This window comes from Pelodiscus sinensis, chromosome 1, assembly GCF_049634645.1.
Source record: "Pelodiscus sinensis isolate JC-2024 chromosome 1, ASM4963464v1, whole genome shotgun sequence".
In the NCBI taxonomy this organism is placed as follows: Eukaryota; Metazoa; Chordata; order Testudines; family Trionychidae; genus Pelodiscus; species Pelodiscus sinensis.
Genome location: NC_134711.1, coordinates 261,862,457 through 261,869,052, shown reverse-complemented (window position 1 = coordinate 261,869,052; position 6,596 = coordinate 261,862,457). Strand labels below are relative to the sequence as shown.

Genomic DNA, 6,596 nt, shown 5'->3' with positions numbered 1-6,596 from the left:
TGAATACAGGATCCACTATGCCAGCACATTCTTTTGAAAACTCTTCAAATGTGTCTTCAGTTATAGGGATCTGCAAGCAGGCATCAAAATCTTGGTTTACAAGGCAGTTGCCATCCACACCCTTCTCTTTGAGTGTGAGATCTGTGTTACCTACAGACTACTTTTCAAAAGGCTGGTGTTGTACTTCCTCAGACCTGCTGAAGAACAAACCCGGACAAAGTGTGGGCTGGAGCAGTATTAGTTTTAGAGTTATTTATTGGTACAGATTCATAAGGGCAAAGTGATCCTCATACACACACACGTCATATTCATTCTGGCAGTTTGGAGGCAGGCTGCAAGTATGGTGTATATTACTTCTGGTTTCACAGGTAGCTGGAGTGCTTGGCAGGCATCAACTTCCCAGAGACTTGGCCATGATGTTCCCTAGGAGATCCCTTCGAACCTCTAGGAGGCTTTACTTTCTCTGGGCTGGTCCCAGGTTTCTGCTGTGCTGTTATATCTTGTTTGAGAGAGAGCTTTTCCTGGCCACTTGTCAGTTGATATATACACATTGCAGGGTCCTTGTTTGCCTTAAAAAATACAAATCCTAAAATGCCTTTGATTGGGTATTCCTCATTCACACTTCACACTTATCCCATAGGCAGCAAGCTTAACATGAATCATAACTAGACTATGGAGTTGCTCCAGGATACTGGCAGTATCCCAGAAAAACTCCACCGCATCCAGGGAATGTGTCTGCTCTTCCAACATTTTTTGCAGAAGACCAGATGCGTTCTTTTGGAAGCCCTGGCAATTTGTATACTTTTTTCCAACAAAAAGTGTCAGTCTATACATAGCCTAAGAGATCAAGATTCAAGGGAAAGGAAAAGCAGAGGGGTATGTTCAGCCAGCTAGACGCCAATGGATGGAAGGAGGGGGGTTGTGTCTGGCTGACTACAGCTGGTAGAGTGGATTCAAAAGCACTGCCTCGTGAGGATTCTCAGGATCATCTGGAAGACAAACGCATTTACCTCAGCATTCTCTCTGCAAGCAACATCAGCAGTGTAGAGCAGGGGAGGGGAACCTCCCACCTGCTGGCTACACATGATTCGTTAACCACTGGCAGGCCATCTGATAATTTGTTTACCTGAGTGGAATGGATAATTTGTTTACCTTGTTTAGCTGCAGAGCCCTGCAGCTCTCCATGGCTGTGGTTTGCCATGCCCAGGCAGTGGAAGCTCCAGATATGGCATGGGCAAGGCCACCCATTGGCAAACTGCAGCCACGGGGAGCTGTGAGGCTCTGTACCCAGGGTTGCTCAGGTAAACAAACCATCTGGCAGCTCACCAGTGGCCAACCCTGATGATCTCGGAGTGGCCAATAGGGCCAAAGATTCCCTACGCCTGGCATAGAGGCACAAATCATGAAATATCAGCTCTGCTGGTCTGGCCACTCTGTACATTTGCCTGTCCCTCACTCACTTTATCTTTCAATTTTCTTTCCCTTTCTTTACAATGGAAAAAGGTAGATGGACGAAGAAAACAAAACTAAGGAAAAGTGTAGGGTAAGAACATTTTTTCCTTTCATATTTCCCCCCCAGAAATAAGGTATTCCTTTGTCTTTACACTTAAAAACTAAATTCATTTTTATTGTAATTATTTTTATTATTTTTAAAATATTTGTTGTAGCGCGAACAAAAACTAAAGAGGAATTGACGTTTCCACACAGTTTTAAAACCAAAACAATGGGTTTTTTTTCTTTCCAGAACTGTTTCATAGTAAATTGAAGAAGGGCCACATTTTGAGACAAAGCTTTTCATCAAAAAATGTTGACTATTTTTAGTTCCTTCTGGTGGCATGTCTATGCAACAAAATTAAAAAATTAATGGAGATTGCCTATCTCCTAGAACTGGAAAGGACCCTTCTGGATCTCAGGGAGTGCAATATCCCCTTTGCGATGGTGGCCTGTTGTGTGCTTCCCAACCTGTGTGAGAAAAAGGGGAAGACATTTCTGCCAGAGTGGGAGTGAGGGGGCCAAAGCTGAACGTCTGGCCAGGGAATTAGAGCAATCAGAAACCAGTGCCATAAGGAGAGCACATCAAGGGGCTGTGATGATCAGGGAGGCCTTGAGGGAGAGTGTCATGCAAGGCCAGTTATGAGACTCTCCCCTGTGCCTCTCCACAAGGGGCCCCCTCATTCCCTCTATGTACCGTAGTGAGCATGAGTGGCCGCTCACTGACCCTGAGGAGGAAGAAGCCCTCTCTGAACCCAGGTGAGTTGAGATGGAGCCTGCCCCTTCAATTCCACAGAGGCCTAGGTGTGGGGAAGGAAGTATAAAAGCCCAGCCCAGGAGCTCAGTAGGGGTTGAGCCTCTGGAATGAGCAGAGGCCTGTGCTGAGCTCTCACGCATAGGCCCTGAGGATCTGGCAGAGGTGAATGAGTGGCCCGGACCACCAGGCCCAGGCACTGAAGAGGAGACCTTCTGTACCTGGTCCCCAATGCAAAGTACCCAGACCCTGCCAACCTGCTGCTGACTGGGAGTCAGGTGCAGAGGGAAGGGGAGTTAGGAAGTGGCCCAGGGAAAGCAGATGTTGGTCAGGTGGACCTGATAGCCCTTTGATGTGTGTTGGTGAGTTGTGGATCAGATTCCCCGCTGACACCCGTGGCTGCCAAGGCTGCCACTGCTATGGCCCTGGGCTGGGACGTGGTAGAATAGCTAGGGCCTGCATCCCCCTCTCCACCCCACATACTGGGTGGCAGTCTCCTCCTCCCCACTTGTGCTGGGAACTGTTTGTCTGCCTGCCCCACCCTGAACCACGGCCTGGGCGAAACTGACTCTGGGAACTGTTTGTTTACCTGAACTAGGGCTTGGGCTGTATTGACAGTGGACTGATGCGAGCTTTGCAGTCTGCCCTACCTTCTGGCCCTGCAGTCTAAAAGGGGCCATTGGACTAATAGGTATAGGCCCGAGCACCAGGCAGAGGTCCAGGACTAAGCGAGATCACTTACAATACCTTTCCTCCTCTGCCTCTCCCTTCCTATGTCCTCTCTTCATACCTTCCCCTCTCCCCTGCAGAGCAAATAATAAAGACATGTCAAGTTTCCAGGTGTGGCCTTTGTCAGCCAGGCTGGTGGCGATCTGGCCATAGATTTTGTCATTCCTCTTTCTAGTGCAGAGATCCTGGAGGTTTGTCTCCCTCCCCCTCCCCCAGACTTTGATGAGGTTCAGGATCTCCACACCAGTCCAGGCTGGAGCTCTGCTGCATCCCTGGCTAGTGGCAGCTGAGGGAGTGCTGGCAGCCCTGACAGGGTCTGCTGGAGCATTGGGGTCACTCATGGCTGCCTCAGTTGCTGCTGTGTCACACAGGATTTTCACGTTTTGCCATATGGGACACGCCCTTCTCATGCTGCTGGGACTTTTAAGCTCCACAGGAGGAAGGGAGCAGTGGAGAAGCCAGTGTGGCCAAAGAGGACAGAGCAAGCAATCCTGATAAGAATATGCATCCCTGACAGTGAGCAAAATATAGACACTCACAAGCAATGTAATTCCTGCAGCATATGGATGTGGATGATTTTAGTTGGGTTGAGTCACTCACAGAGCACCCTCCCTTAAGGTGTCCTTCAACATGCGGAAATTCTGCAGACACTGCCAATGGTCTCATACCTGCATGATGATACCCACCAGTCCAAGCATGTCTCCCTCTGCTTGAAGCAGCATTTCCACTATTTCCAGGGGATTTAGGGACTTGTGTGACAGCAGGAGTGCCAGGACCTGGGTGAGCAGAGCCTGTGAGCCATGCTGGGGTTCATCCTTCAGCTCCTGATCCTTCTCCTGCTGGAGCAACATACAGGCAGTCTGGAAGTACTGTACCATGCCCTCAGCAAAAGGCCCATGAGCCTGGCCCTGCTTGGCAGCAGCTCTGTCTCCATGGTGGCAGTACATCCCTTTTCTGTCCTGTGAGGGAGGAGGTATTGTGGAGAAGTGGTATTATAGCATTGTGAGGGGGGAGGCAGTGGAGGAGTGGCATGTGAGATGTGGCTATAGAGAGGAGCCCATTAAAATACACTTCACAGCTTGCCTGACCAAGCAGCCACAGGTAGTCTCTGCCCTCCTGGTGCTTTAAGTCTCAGACAGGCTCCAAACAGTGTGGATGCACTATTTTGGAATAATTATAATGAATTATTGAATAATTATTATTGATAATAATTTGAATGAATTTCCAATGCTTTCCCTTACAGGAGACACACTATTTTGACTCCGTTAAATCTGGACTTACGTCAATTTAATTTATTTCAAAATAATTTCCCAGTATAGACATGTCCTCAGTGTCTACATCAACATTGACTCTTTGCCTCTCATGCAGGCCTAGTTATTAAGTCAGCATAGTAGGGCACTTAAGTCAAGGGGAAAGAAAATAGTATTTAGACACTTATATAGTTAGGGTGATGTAAACTGTTGAACTAATTCTGCTGTGTAGACCAGGCCTGAACACTTAGCTGATAGGGATAATGAGTGACAACCAAGAACAAGTTTTTAGAATAGGGTGTCAATGGGCCCACATCAGAAATAGCTCATATCAGAAGTCCCAAGTTTACTTGATCATTGAAAGTTGGGAGAATTATAGTAATAGAGATGTAGCCATGTTAGTCTGGTCTTGCTGAAACAAAAGACAGGACTATGCAACACTTTAAAGACTCGCAAGATGGTTATCTTGTGAGTCTTTAAAGTGCTGCATAGTCCTGTCTTCTGTTTCAGGATCATTATAGTATATGTGAAAGGGAAGAGGAAAAGCTGGGAAAGTTCTGTATATGGGGAAGAGGTGTGGAAAAGAGGAGGAGTTGGGTAAGGCTGCAGGAATGGCTTTGGTGTACCATCTCTGTTACTCTACTCCTCCTCCAACTGAGGCTGATTGAAGTTTTGGATGTTAAGAACAAAGGGTAGAAGGGAAAGGTGATAGCGTTAAACAATGCAAGTGAGCTGACAAGGCTGGTTCTGTCTAGTTTTACCAATGTTTCCTTTTGGGGAAAGAAGCAATTTTGTTTATTTAAACATCAACTGGTTCCTCCCTGTTAGACTCTCTAGGCCAGGTATTCAGCTCACATCAGTCCCAGCAGCTCCCCTCACACAGAGTTCTCCTCCAGGGGCAGGAGTTGGAAAAGCTTAGTCCCTGATTTAAGGTTCAGTAGGGATACAGAGGCATCTGATTCCTTCACTTGCTCTGGTCCAACTGTGATTCAGGCCCCACCTCATATACTTCCTATTCTGCCCCTCTGCTTAAGGCAAGAGAGGTGGCCCAGCCTGAATCCACTAGGGGGTTCCTCCCCTCAAACTTAGAGGGAGGTCACTCTGCCTCAGTATATTCACTAAATGACTAAACAATATACAGGAGAGAGGGATTTCTGTTCATAAAGTTTCCTGAATATGTACTGAAGTTCTTAACCCAAATTCATCCATTATATAACTACATTAATTTAGCTAGTGGGGTTATACCAGGACAAATTTGTTTCCTATGCCAGTTTCTCTAAAGTTATGCATGTTTACAACAGACATTAATTTGATCTTCAGCACAATTAAAAAATAAAAAACATTATACAATAAATTGTCATAGTTGTATTCTCTTGAGAGTTCCACCAGAAGACATCTGAGGTAAATCCATTGACATTAACAGCGTTACTCTTGATTTACATTATTCAAATTAACAAGAGAATCAATGTTTTGCAAATGATGACATTGGGGGTGAAAATGCTATTAAACTTATGAGAACCATGAGCAGAGTTAATTTTCAGTGTAGTTCAGTCCCAAGTGATTATATAGACTGCGAAAAACTGTGCTCTATTAATTGTGCCCAGTTCTTCTTTTACAACAGTAGACAACATTTAAATATAGGCATAGTAATATCAGGAAAATATTTTGTCAGTGTGAGGGGGTCACTCACCACCGTAGCGGGGGTCCGTCATCTGTCCCCGGAATCAGTCCATTCCGCCCGCACAGGCCTCCGCTCACGTGGCGTTTCCCCTCTGGAATCTTCTAGTCGCGTTGCTCTCTTCGCCACACTGCCCTCCGGCAGTGCCCAAGCCACTCGCTCTGAGCCCCCCTTCCGGGGGATTGGTGTCTCTCTAGCCGGCCTGTCCGCAGGCCTAGCAGGCTGGCCAGTTGGCCGCCCGAGCGCCCTGGCCCAGCCTAACTCTCTAGCCCTGCCCTAGCTCCAGAGAGCGTCCTGTTCCCTCGGCAGCCAGGCTCACAGCCTTGCCGCAGGCCTAGCAGGCTGGCCGATTGGCTGTCCAAGCGTCCTGGCCCAGCCTGTCTCTCTAGCCCTGCCCTAGCTCCAGAGAACATCCTGCTCCCTCGGCAGCCAGGCTCACAGCCTTGCCGCAGGCCTAGCAGGCTGGCCGATTGGCTGTCCAAGCGTCCTGGCCCAGCCTGTCTCTCTGGCTGTCCAAGCGTCCTGGCCCAGCCTGTCTCTCTAGCCCTGCCCTAGCTCCAGAGAGCGTCCTGCTCCCTCAGCAGCCAGGCTCACACTGCCTGGGCTGAAGCAGCCCCGCCCTTTTATAGCCCCCAGCTGGGCCTTAATTGGCCAATGCCGCCCAGCTGGGCTGAACTCCCTGGGCCTGCTCCAG

At 48.2% G+C, this 6,596-nt stretch overlaps 1 long non-coding RNA gene across 1 annotated transcript; it reads right to left on the bottom strand.

Annotated features, from left to right (window-relative positions):
* Window positions 1-286: 286 nt before the first annotated feature.
* LOC142827089 (uncharacterized) lies at window positions 287-6,370 on the bottom strand. The gene is made up of 3 exons (XR_012901496.1): window positions 5,915-6,370; window positions 3,661-3,810; window positions 287-989 (listed from the first exon to the last, which is right to left on the bottom strand). It is a non-coding gene; the product is annotated as an uncharacterized LOC142827089 (long non-coding RNA).
* Between the last annotated feature and the right edge of the window lie 226 nt (window positions 6,371-6,596).